This window comes from Octopus sinensis, linkage group LG1 (assembly GCF_006345805.1).
Source record: "Octopus sinensis linkage group LG1, ASM634580v1, whole genome shotgun sequence".
NCBI classification, from domain to species: domain Eukaryota; kingdom Metazoa; phylum Mollusca; class Cephalopoda; order Octopoda; family Octopodidae; genus Octopus; species Octopus sinensis.
The window spans coordinates 39,542,823-39,557,288 of record NC_042997.1 but is presented as its reverse complement, the minus strand read 5'-3'; the positions used below and the strand labels follow the sequence as shown (position 1 = coordinate 39,557,288).

Below are 14,466 nucleotides of genomic sequence, written 5' to 3'. Positions count from 1 at the left end.
GATGGATGTGTAATGTCAGTGTTCATAATGTCAGAGTGTAAGTACCTTGAGAGAAAAGTTGAACCTAAGAAGCGTCAGTTGTGGTGTGCAAGAGAGACGGCTGTGCTGGTATGGTCATATGACGAGAATGGCTGAAGATAGTTGTGTGCAAAAGTGCTACACCCTAGCAGTTGAGGGAACCTGTGGAAGAGGTAGACCCAGGAAAACCTGGGACGAAGTGGTGAAGCACGACCTACGAACTTTAGGTCTCACCAAGGAAATGACTAGAGACCGAGACCTATGGAAGTATGCTGTGCGTGAGAAGACCCGGCAAGACTAGTCAGGCCATAACCTGTGGCCCCTACCTAGGACGTAGTCAGTCCACCTGTGCATACCTGCCTTCTTGTGACACTTGGGAAGACCTGTTGAGGCAAGTGAAAATCAAACAAAATCAAAATAGATGAACATCAATGGAATTTGTATCTTTGTGGTACCAGTGCCGGTGGCACACAAGAATACCATCCGAACGTGGGCGTAGCCAGTACCGCACCGACTGGCCTCCATGCTGTGGGCACGTAACAATCACCATCCAATCGTGGCCGATCGCCAGCCTAATCTGGCTCCTGTGTCGGTGGCACATAAAAACACCATCCGAGCGTGGCCGTTCGCCAGCCTCGTCTGGCACCTGTGTCGGTGGCACATAAAAAAAAAAAAAAAAAACACCATCCGAGCGTGGTCGTCTGCTAGCCTTGTCTGGCACCTGTGTCGGGGGCACATAAAAACACCATCCGAGCGTGGCCGTTCGCCAGCCTCGTCTGGCACCTGTGTCGGTGCACAAAAAAAAAAAAAAAAACACCATCCGAGCGTGGTCGTCTGCTAGCCTTGTCTGGCACCTGTGTCGGTGGCACATAAAAACACCATCCGAGCGTGGCCGTTCGCCAGCCTCGTCTGGCACCTGTGTCGGTGGCACATAAAAACACCATCCGAGCGTGGCGTCTGCCAGCCTTGTCTGGCACCTGTGTCGGTGGCACATAAAAACACCATCCGAGCGTGGTCGTCTGCTAGCCTTGTCTGGCACCTGTGCGGTGGCACATAAAAACACCATCCGAGCGTGGCCGTTCGCCAGCCTCGTCTGGCACCTGTGTCGGTGGCACATAAAAACACCATCCGAGCGTGGTCGTCTGCTAGCCTTGTCTGGCACCTGTGTCGGTGGCACATAAAAACACCATCCGAGCGTGGCCGTTCACCAGCCTCGTCTGGCACCTGTGTCGGTGGCACATAAAAACACCATCCGAGCGTGGTCGTTGCCAGCCTTGTCTGGCACCTGTGTCGGTGGCACATAAAAACACCATCCGAGCGTGGCCGTTAGCCAGCCTCGTCTGGCACCTGTGTCGGTGGCACATAAAATCACCCACTACACTCTCGGAGTGGTTGGCGTTAGGAAGGGCATCCAGCTGTAGAAACACTGCCAGATCTGACTGGCCTGGTGCAGCCTTCGGGCTCCCCAGACACCAGTTGAACCGTCCAACCCATGCTAGCATGGAAAGCGGACGTTAAATGATGATGATGATGATGATATATATATACATATATTAACAAACATAAGTCCTCTTTCAATATCCCGAAGAGACACAACACCCCAACTCTTGCCAAGCACATTTGCTCTTTGAAGAAAGCACCACAGAGTACCACATGAATTGGAAGATCCTGGAGAAATGTAAACCATACTTCAATAGCAGCAGGTTGTGTCAGGTTGTGCCTGACTAAGAGAAGGATTTTAAAGGGTACCCAATGCCCAGATATTAGATAGATAGATAGGTAGATAGATAGATAGATAGATAGATAGATAGATAGATAGATAGATAGATAGATAGATAGATAGATAGATAGATAGATAGATAGGTAGATAGATAGATAGATGGATGGATATAGATATAGATATAGACATATTTACACATATATGTGTATATATATATATATATATATATATATATATACACATACATACATATACATGCACATACACACACACACATACACACATATATTATATGACTTCATAAGAATCAAAGCACATTAACTTGTAGAATGCCAAAAATTGCTATGTACAATAACATAGACCTCACATTGAAATAAGCATTGACTACATCAAGTGCTGACAGGAGACCCCATAGATATGCAAGTACCAAATCCAATTTAACCCATGGAGCTAACTCAGGGGTGGGCTTTGGTGTAGCATAGGCATAAAAAGTAAATACAAGTGGCATTTTAAGTTTATGACAGCTGTTTTTGGTAGAATTTTATTTATGTAATGCATTCGTAAAAGACTACATGATAATATATAATTTGCCATCATCAGGTAAAGGTTTACCTGATGATGGCGGATTATATATTATCATGTAGTCTTTTATGACTGCATTAAATAAATAAAATTCTACCAAAAACAGCTGTCATAAACTTAAAATGCCATCCATGTTTACTTTTTATGTATGTATGTATGTATGTATGTATGTATGTATGTATGTATGTATGCATGCATGTATGTATGTATGTATGTATGTATGTATGTATGTATGTATGTATGCATGCATGTATGTATGTATGTATGTATGTATGTATGTATGTATGCATGCATGCATGTATGTATGTATGTATGCTTGCATGCATGTATGTATGTATGTATGTCTCTTCTATCGGAGCTGGTTTCCAACAGAGATGTAGTTAACACAGACAAATTCACATTTGGAACTTGAGAAAATTCTTGCATATTTTTACTGTTCCACTCATAGATTGCACTTGTAATATACGAATTAGCCAGTTGATTTCTCTTTCTGAAAATCCCAGTTTATCCAGATTCTCCTTTAAGCATTCACTAACGAAACCTAGTGCTCCAATCATTGTAGGTATGAATATGAAATCATAGTCTGGATATAGAAACTGGAGGTTTTGAAGCAGTTATCCACAGATATCCCCTTTTCCTTTGATATTTATATTTGCAGGGCAGCTGTCCTCCATGATGGTACATACATTTGCCCCTCTGTCTCAAACAACAATATTCTGGCCTGTTATGTTTATATTTGACAGAAGTTTTGATGGGAGAATTCCACCAGTATTCCTTAAGTTGGTATTTATGAATGTATTCCATAACAGAAGGATCTTCTAAGTTTATTTCAAGACATATGTATGCATGTATATATGTATGCATGTATGTATGTGTGTATGTATGTATGTATGTATGTATGTTTGTATATATGTTGGCATGTATGTATGCATGCTTGCATGCATGTATGTATGTATGTATGTATGTATGTATGTATGCATGTATGTATGTTCAGAGTAACAGGTTTTGTAGAATTTTCTGCTGCTTTAAATAAAGCATATTACTCTACCACTGGTATTTGAGTACTCTTTTTTTCCACCTTGTTTCACATTTATGTGTTTACTCCGGTATATATATATATATATATATATATATATATATCTTTGTTTGTGTGTGGGTGTGTGTGTGTGTGCATGTGTGTGTTTGTGTAGCTATTTCATGAAAAAGTGGTGCACAGTACCAGAATTTTCAGCTCAAACGAAATTTAAAAAACTACTCCAAATATTTGTCAGTGTATCCACATGAGTGGAGTCAAGATTGGCTAGTTTGTGCTGGTATTGAGTCATATTAGTCGTAATAATGAAGTCAAACCAATTAGTGATATTTTGAAATCATTTAATACATGCATTTCAGGTTTGCATAATATATGATAGAAAATGTATATCCCTCTCTCTCTTTCGGAGAGGCACTGTGCAGCTATACGCACACATACACACACAGCAGTAACTTCCACCTACCGAATTCAATCACAAAGCTTCGGTCGACTCGGGGCTATAGCGGAAGACACCTACCCAAAGTGCCACGCAGTGGGACTGAACCCGAAACCATGTAGTTGAGAAGCAAGATATATATATACATATATACAGGTATGTTGGTTCAAACATTTTGATAAGTACCAGTGCACAAAACTCTTGGACCTGGAATCACCCTGTTGATTCTGCTAAATATCAATAAAATTATATATACATATATATATATATATATATATATATATATATATATGTAAGTTCAGCAAAATTTAGATTGAGATGAATATGGTACTTAAGTCAAATGCACAAGAATTTTGTATGGTATTATCCATATAACCCATGGGGTGATTATAATCAAAATAAGCAACAAGTATATCTGAGGTAATGTGGTATGATCGTACCACATTACCTCGTACCACATGAAACGATCGTACCACATTACCTCAGATATACTTGTTGCTTATTTTGATTATATATATATTGTACTGTTCCATGAGAGCTACTTATTTTGTATGTTTGATAACATTATCCATGATCTATAATCATGACTACTGCTATTAAACAGTTATTGTTATCAAAATTAGTAGACTTTAGACATTATTTAAAATAAATTTAAAAGTATCCCTTTATTAGAATCAAAGCTCAGGTAATGTTATATCTGCAACTTAATATTATCAGCTGCTTATTGTTATATAAAAGACTCCATCCCAAAGTGAGCAGAAGAAGCAGCTGCCAATGTAGATATAAGCATTTTTTGTTTTGTTATGAACATTCTTGTAGACTAGGAGAAGGAATGCTTAATTCAAATTTATTTAGGTTTAAACCTAGAAAAATGCTTTTCTTTTAAATTTTCCATGTTATGATGGAATAAGGTAGCAGAAGGAAAAAAACAGCCAAAACAATTACTTATACTTTCAGTTCACATGCAAGAAAGAATACTATCTTGGTGTGCATTACTTTCTGATTCATGTCTGAAGAATTCTTTTGGCAAAATAACAAGAGGAAATAATGGAAAGAATATGGTAGCACATGTATCATGATTAGTAACTTAGAACTGTGCTTGTAGATTCATACAACCAACTTGTTCAGCTTTAATAGCTGAATTTCCTAATATTTTGCTAACTAAACATATGTGATTTCCCTTGACATCATAAAACTTTTATTCGTGTCTGGAACAAGGGCCTCCATGCTAATCTTATTGCTTAAAGTCTCCGTACCTCTTCAATTTTCTTTTTGTCTGTTTTGCATAGTTACACCTCTGAATTTTGTTATATTTGCTATTGATATGCATGTTGATTTGTATTTTTCTTAGTTGAGTCTTCGTTGTTTGACTAATTTTCTAGTTGTGGTCATCCTGTCATCTTTTCTGATACAACGTATCCAAAGCAGCATTTTTCCCATCGTGATTTATTTTAAAGACAATATAGTGTGATTTTTAAAGATGATTTGGCTGTTTTCAAACTCCACCCATCTAACACCCGTGGACATATTTACAAAGTCAGAAAACAGCACAGCTCCCATGACTTTCAGAAACATTTTTTCGTGCTAAGAGTTGCTGAAATATGGAACAAACCCCCGGCATCAGTTGTTAGTTGTCGGAGCTCTGCATCCTTCAAAACTTCCATGCTTACTGAGATTCACCAACACTACACCTGATTTTCTCCCCTCCATACACACACAAGCATGTATCTGACTCATACACTGTTCACTTCCCAGACATTTGTACATTACTGCATATACTCTGACAAGTTGTGGTGCACATGAGCACTGTATACAATAATTTCATTAGTATTATTATTATATTATTATAATTCTATCAGGTCAGTTGACCATGTAGGTGTTTTGACATTGACTCATAGCACCCCATGTAACAATGATAAAAGAGGCAAAGGAGAAAAACTGTACGTTTTTGAAAGAGATAGGTGTAGTGCATTGGTAATGGAATCTTTGACAAATAAACAAATATCTTTATATTTACAAGTAATTTAGGTTACTTATGAATATGGCAGTTGCAACATTCCATACATGTGAACATTATTCCAATATGGATTGCATTTGTGATTTGTGGATAGTCAGGAACTTATTAGAGATCTAAATATTTTCTCACACTGAAAAGCAAATGCAGTCTTTTGGTTGCAGATATCATAATATTATATATATCATAATGTCATATCATCACAACAGATCTTCAGTGAGTGTAAAGGTTGGCTTTGTAGTCATTTCAAAGATTTTGATCTTGTATCATTCATGTTATATTTTGAGTTGACTCATTGAATCTATCAGTATAGAACTTGTGTTTAAAATACTAGAAAATAATAACTATTATGAAAAACTTGACAACTATAAACACTCAGAAGTAATAAGGAATCTGACCTTTATTGACTAAATACTGAAAATGTTTGACACTTAAAGAATTTCAGATGCAAAAGCAGCAAATTCTATGAGCTGCCCAAAATACACAACAATGAAACTATAAGTGATGATTGTAAAAAATCTAAATACAAGCATATCAAAGTAACATCTGAAGACAATTTGATACTCAGAGTGATCATAGCACCCCCTCCATATGAAACACAGACTAAGAAACTTACTAAAACCTTTCTTAAAGCACATACAAAGCTTTTTTCAAGATGAGTCTAGTGCCATTAAACTGAGGGATGTATATGCACAAATTTTCTTTATGTTGTTTTGTCATTTTACCATTAAGATCGTGTTGTTTTGTCATTTTACCATTAAGATCGTGTTGTTTTGTCATTTTACCACGGTCAAAAATAATTGTGAATAGATAATTAATGTGAGAAGGAAAAATATGGGCAACATAACCACACCTTTGTGTATACTATATTTACCTGGGTTTAGGATAATGAGTACCTTTGATATAGTAGTCAAACAAAAATTGTACTTTGAGTGGAAATCACACAACAAATTGCATAGCGACATGACATATTGTTTACAGTAAACATAAACAAGTGTCACCATTGCTAAAGCAGTGTACATACGAAAACAAGCAGATACAAACCCACATACACATGCATGTAGACATGCGTGGCATACACACACACACACACACACACCACACACACACACATTGTAATGATAGCTAATCTCAAAAATTACTCTTCTGCTTCTGTTCATAGAGAATTTAATCTCATTAGTTGAAGCAACATACCTTTCTTTTGATCGTATTTGTTATCACTTATTATGATCTTGGAGACAAAGAGTAAAAACACATTTCTCAATTCTTACATTTCTCGAGTATAATTTAATTCCTAAACCATTTACTCATGCATGTGTGTATGTTCTGTTTTTTGTTCAGCTAGTGAGATTGAGATAATAAACATTTCTCTAAGTCTGTAACTGCAAGAATATGAAGAATTAGAAAAGGATCTTCAGAAGATAGCAGTTTCAGAAAAAAGTATGGGATCTGAGGAACGAGGCAATGTATTCTGTGCCATATTTTGTTATAAATATAGGTTCTATAGTCAAGTTATATTGAAGATATATGCGGCGAGCTGGCAGAAACGTTAGCACGCCGGGCGAATTGCATAGCCATATTTTGTCTGTCGTTACGTTGTGAGTTCAAATTCCGCCGAGGTCGACTTTGCCTTTCATCCTTTCAGGGTCGATAAATAAAGTACCAGTTAACTCACTGGGGTCAATGTAAACGACTTAAACCGTTTGTCTGTCCTTGTTTGTCCCCTCTATGCTTAGCCCCTTGTGGACAATAAAGAAATATATATTGAAGAATTCTATATAAGATAATTTGTCTTATCAGCAAGCACTTTTGTCCAGCTTGGTCTTGTTTAGTGTTATAGCTCTTCATGAATGCATATACATGCATATATACGAATATATATACATTTATACATACATATGTGCATACCTTTCCTTCATTAGACACTAAACTCTGCTTGCAAAGACCTGTTGAGGCAAGTGAAATCGAAATCAAATTCGATGACTGGCATCTGTGCTAGTGGAGCACTAAGAGCACCGTCCAAGCGTGATCGTTGCCAGTGCAGCAAACTGGCTTCCATTCTGATGGCACGTAAAAAGCACCATTCAAGCGTGATCGTTACCTGTGTCACCTTACTGGCACTTGTACTGGTGGCACACAAAAAAACTTTCGAGTGAGGTCATTGCCAGTGCCGTTGGCCTGGCTCCTGTGCAGGTGACACATAAAAAGTACCATTTGAGTGTGGCCGCTGCCAGTACCATCTGACTGGTCCTTGTACCGGAGTCATGTAAAAGCACCCACTACACTCTTGGAGTGGTTTGCGTTAGGAAGGGCATCCAGCTTTAGAAACTCTGCCAGATCAGATAGGAGTCTGGTGCAGCCATCTGGTTCGCCAGACCTCAGTCAAATCATCCAACCCATGCTAGCATGGAAAGCGGACGTTAAACAATGATGATGATATATATACATAATGAATAATGGTTTCCATACAAGATGTATATAAAAGCAAAAAATGAATGAAAATTCACAATAACATTAAAAGAATTCTTGTAATATTTTTAGAAATATTAAGAGACAAAAAGAAATTGTAACATTTCATTTTGATGTGTGAAACCTTTTTAACTTGCTTTCTAACCAGTATTTTATAGCATTTGTTCTATAGTCATGGGGAATATTGGTATTTAGATTAATAATGTAAAAAGAAATAATAATTGTATTTTGATTCACTATGTTTGATAAGTGATCAGGTAAATCCAGGTCATCTTGAAAAAAGCTTTGTATGTGCTTTAAGAAAGGTTTTAGTAAGTTTCTTAGTCTGTGTTTCATATGGAGGGGGTGCTATGATCACTCTGAGTATCAAATTGTCTTCAGATGTTACTTTGATATGCTTGTATTTAGATTTTTTACAATCATCACTTATAGTTTCATTGTTGTGTATTTTGGGCAGCTCATAGAATTTGCTGCTTTTGCATCTGAAATTCTTTAAGTGTCAAACATTTTCAGTATTTAGTCAATAAAGGTCAGATTCCTTATTACTTCTGAGTGTTTATAGTTGTCAAGTTTTTCATAATAGTTATTATTTTCTAGTATTTTAAACACAAGTTCTATACTGATAGATTCAATGAGTCAACTCAAAATATAACTATTAATACAAAACATGAGCTGTTGTTTTTTAGAATGAACCCACTCTCCAAAAGTCAACTGCAACATAGATAACTGCACTTCTCGAAGTATTGCTTCTTCTAATTTACCTAAGTTAAATAGATATAGAACGGGAAGGTTTGTGAAAATAAACAAAGGACGAAGGCAGGTTTACGAAAATAAACAAAAGATGAAGACAAGTGGTGTACAAACAAACAAATGTATTAGTATAGCACTCAGGAATAGAAAAAGTCTTTTATGTTTTGAGCCTACGCTCTTCGACAGAAAGATACACAGAAAAAAAAAGGAGAGAAACAAGGAGAGAGAACTGATAGACCTAGAAACAATATCCGTAATGTAAACAGGACATGGATCAGGTTGTAATTGTACTTTTCCCAGACTATTAAATAAAATTACCAATAAGAAGTTTTATTTATTAATGTAATGTTATGACCAACTCTTTCTCAAAAGTATATATTGATCTCACTGCAAATGATTTCAAGTTCAAATATAATTAACATCCCCATTCATTCAGATACCCTTCTAGGAGAAACATAAAGTTCTCTTATTTTTGGTATTTGAAGGATACAACATATAGTGGAAGATCTTGTCTAAGGCAATAGAACACAGTGCAATGTATATACCAAAGACACAACTCATATCTTCTTCATGAACACACCGTTTCTAATAATATCCAGATGGTTATCACAAACTGGAATGAAACATATATGTTGTACATGAACAACACACACGTCTTAGAACCAAAGTAACAATAAACCAACATATGGTAGAGTGGAACCTTCCACCTGGAATCATTCTGTTTAGTATTTTCCTTCTCATATATTTCTCTCCTACTCTTAACCTATATATCTTTTACTTTTTATAGTATTTTTACTTTTTTATATATATCTCTACTTTATCAGGGTAGTACCCAAAATATCACATCACATATTCTTTTATTTTACTTTAAAATTTTAAATCATTTTACATTGTTTTGTCATTTCATACTATATTAACACTTTATACTGTCATTTGAATTAACATCTAGTAAAAAAAAAGTTATTTTTACTTCATCCATATTGTAATGATATTTATGTCATAATTTCTCTATACTTATAACTAGCAGTATCGCCTGGCGTTGCTCGGGTTTGTAAGGGAAATAACTATATAAGCATTTTTAGAGATGTAAAATATAATAGCCATCTCAATATGGCTAACCACAAAGGGGGGGGGTTACTGTAGCTTTTTACGTTCTGAGATTTAATAATAATTTTTTAGAGAGTTACTTCCCTTATATATGCCAAAAATGCATTAAAAATGGGAAAAATTGATGGTAAATTTTTTTTAAATCGTAGACTCATCGTAGACGCGCGCTAATACCCAGAAGGGCTCGATATGAATCACGACTATAAGACACCCGATTTTGGTTAAACTGCATCGCAAAATGTGGGAGTAGTTAGGAATCTAAATCGTAGGAGACAGACAGCACACAACCTCACTTTTATATATAAAGATTTGAATTAACATCTAGTAAAAAAAAGTTATTTTTACTTCATGCATATTGTAATGATATTTATGTCATAACCTCTTTATACTTATAATCATATCACTTTCCTATCTTGAAAGTTACTATTTCCTCGTCTATTTAGTTGTATTATTATATGGTTACCTCATTCTACACTATCACTTTACACTATTTTATAATACTACATGTAATTACTGGGCAAATGCACGACTGTGTGGTAAGAAGTTAGCTTCCCAACCACATGACCTTGGGCTCAGTTCCACAGCAAGGTACCTTGGGCAAGTGTCTTCTACTATAGACCAGAGATGACCAAAGCCTTACACACACATACATACATACATGCATGCATGTGTGTGTGTGTGTGTGTGTGTTAATGTCTCTTTACTTAGACTACATGTGATACCGTAAACAAATGTCACCATGATGCCAGCAGTGTCCTTCGTTTCCATTCTTCTGAGAAAAACATGTCTGGCCATAGGGAGCAAGTATTACCTTACTTGGAAACAGGTGAGCATTCGCAATAGGAAGGGCGTCCAACTATAGAAACTTTTCTTCCACAAATTCCATCTGACCCATGCAAGCATGAAAAAGTGGACATTTTACAATGAGGATTATTCGAGTTCTTTATTCTTTCTAATCTTTATACTCATTCTTACATAACTGATAAAATCCAGTAGTTATATCGATATTATTAACCCTTTGAGCTCTGACCTCCTGAACTTTATTTGACTATATACTTGGCTTCCTGAACAAAATAAGCTGAAAATTGGATTAGCATCAATTACAGCTCTCAAAACAAATCTGACAACAAAAACATACAACAGAGATGGCTACCTGGCTCCTAGTGCCAATATTCCACCTTAGTATGCCAATTAGTCCAGTATGTTGATCCTCTTTTAACACAGAGATGACCCTTGCATTCTTGGCAACAGACTACTGATTTGACTGCTTTAAGTGGATAATCCTAGCCAGGCTCATGGGCCCAGGTTTCCCGGTTTCTATGGTGTATGTATTCCCTAGCTGGACAGGACGCCAGTCCATCGCAGCTTTACTCATTTTTGCCAGCTGAGTGAACTGGAGCAACATGAAATGTGTTTTGCTCAAGAACCCAACCTGTCGCCCAATCCAGGAATCGAAACCACAATCTTACAATCATGGTGCTGACACCCTAACCACTAAACCACGCACCTCCACAACACAAAAATCATACAAATGTTTATTGAAATGTATATATATGCTGTTGTGTTATTGGTTTTCATTGCTTATCCAAAATGATATAGCTCTTTCCATTATTTCCACAATATTACACAACATGTATGGTTTGTTTTAAAGTTCCTGATGAACATGAACCAGTGATTATAATGCTTCTCATTTGTTTGTAAATTTTTTTGTTCATTGTCATTCAGCTTATCAAAGTTCAAAGTCTGTTTTGTCAATGCATTTTAGGATCAAAGCTGAACAACAGTAAAAACAGACCCAGTCAATGAAATATGACTTTTCTTAGTACAATAAGATTTTTCTTCCTCTGCAAAATGCCTCTGGGTGACAACATGTACTAAAATTTATTCAGTAAAACTTCTGTTCTACAAAAACTTTTCAGTAATATGTGATTTCTTTTTTTTTTTTTTACTCTCTCTGTTTTCATGTTGTGTATGTACAACTCACATTCTGAAAATATTCACTAGTGTATATTTATACTGTAAAACTGGTATATGAAAACTTTTGCATTTTTATTTGATGTGTGTGTGTGAGTGTGTGTGTGTGTGATAAAAATATTTATCTCCTATGTTAAAAAATAAAACTTGTTTTATTCAAACAAATATATGTATAAGGATTTAGCATATTTTCAGCACTTTCTTCTTGTTTTTTTTATGTGTGTATATGTGTGAGGCATTTACATATAGTAATGCCCTTAATATAATAATAAATATATATATATTATTGTATTTATATTATATTTATATTTGTGCAACATTGTCCGTTTTTCCGTCCTTGGTGTTGTATACGTTCAATGCTTTCTTCCAAGGAATCTAATGTTCTTAGCTTAGTTTTTCCTTGGGGCTGGCCAGATTGGAGCAATCTCAAGATTAATCAGCCGAAATTGCAAGGATGATCCGGTTCTTGACTGAGGATAGAAAGCTTCGAATGACCTGTCCCTTTTTCTTATTTTTTTGCATTGTCTATCTGGATGTTTTGTTGTCCCTTTTTGTATCACCTAGTTGTCCGGATGTTTTGTGTTCTTGCCCCATTTTGTATTATATATATATATATATATATATATATATATATATACATACATATATATGTATATATGTATATATATATATATATATATATATATATACTAGCAGTATCGCCCGGCGTTGCTCGGGTTTGTAAGGGAAATAACTATATAAGCATTTTTAGAGAGTTACTTCCCTTATAAATTCGGGCTTTCTTAGCCATTTTTGTTTTGGTGTCTTCAAGCCATGAAGTCGTTGTTCTAAAAGAACGCTGGTTTCCTTCACAACGCATTACGACGTTGATTTCTTTACACTCCCTTCCCCACAGCTTCACGAGGGAGGGAAGGGGGAGAAGCAAACAGGTGCAGCTGTGAGCGTGGACGCCAACTCCGCCGCCATCGACATACGATGCATTTTATGCATTAAAATGGAATAAAAAATGATGTTAAATTATTTTTAAAATCGTAGACTCATCGTTGACGCGCGCTAATAGTCAGACGGGCTCGATATGAATCACGACTATAAGATACCCGAATTTGGTTAAACTGCACCGCAAAATGTGGGAGGAGTTAGGAATCTAAATCGAAGGGGACAGACACTCACACAACTAGAGTTTTATATATATAGATATACACATATATACATACATATATATATACATACATACATATATATACATACATACATATATATATACATACATATATATATATACATACATATATATATACATAGATACATATATATATACATACATACATATATATATATATATATATATATATATATAATATATATATATATATATATATATATATAGCGGCATGCGTACACTTTGTTCTCTTATATACATTATATATATATATTATATATATATATAAATGTGAATAGGGTGCTAGAAACACATACATTGCAAGAAATAAGGGCTAAAATGCTCTAATGCTGTATTCAAAGCACATAAAAATTACAAAAATGCATTAGAGCATTTTGGCTCCTATTTCTAGCAATGTAGGTCTTTCTAATACCCTAGTCACATTTAGTGACGGTTATAGTTTTCCATTTTGGTGAAACATTGCAAACCGATGTCTACATTAATGTATACACATTAACAATTTGCTAAATCATCCATACACTTCCATGGTAAAAACATATATACTGATAGAGAATTAAGTCCACAATCTGCCAAAGTTGAGCCAGTCCTTACTGATGAGACAACAGAAATTTCCAAAACTGACTTTCAGTATAATGACAAGGACAATGAGGACAAGAGGATGACAACAATGATGGCAATAGTTGCACAGCAGCACCAACAACAGTGGACGCGCAATGGCCCAATGGTTAGGGCAGCGGACTCGCGGTAGGAGGATCGCGGTTTCGATTCCCAGACCGGGCGTTGTGTGTGTTTATTGAACGAAAACACCTAAAGCTCCACGAGGCTCCAGCAGGGGGTTGTGGCGACCCCTGTTGTACTCTTTCGCTCCAACTTTCTCTCACTCTTTCTTCCTGTTTCTTGTCCCCAACTTCCTACGCAACCGCTGAGCCTGGATGCGCATTCATCCATCCGTCGATGCTCTCGGTGTCGGGGGTTGGCCTACTTTCTCTTCTGCAGGTCTTACGAATAGCAAAGGACCACGTTTCGGACTTCTCCCACTGGACGAAGACTGCTACGCTCAACAGCACCAACAACAACAATAACAACGACAATGACAATAACATACATCAGTTTCCATCTACCAGATTCATCCACAAGGCACTGATCAACCCAGGGCTGTAATAGGGAAATTTCTTAATCACAC

The 14,466-nt window shown here is 36.2% G+C and overlaps 1 protein-coding gene across 10 annotated transcripts in view; it reads left to right on the top strand.

Annotated features, from left to right (window-relative positions):
• LOC115209857 overlaps nt 1–14,466 on the top strand; it is a 255,590-nt gene that overhangs the window by 232,923 nt on the left and 8,201 nt on the right. The window contains exon 1 of one of the 10 annotated variants that reach the window (XM_036499847.1): nt 14,348–14,367. The exons of 8 other annotated variants lie outside the window; for them this stretch is intronic. The gene's annotated coding sequence lies outside the window, so the exon portion shown is untranslated. Of the gene's footprint in view, nt 1–14,347; nt 14,374–14,466 lie in introns of those variants that run through there. One more of the 10 variants, XM_036499861.1, reaches the window with a different exon arrangement.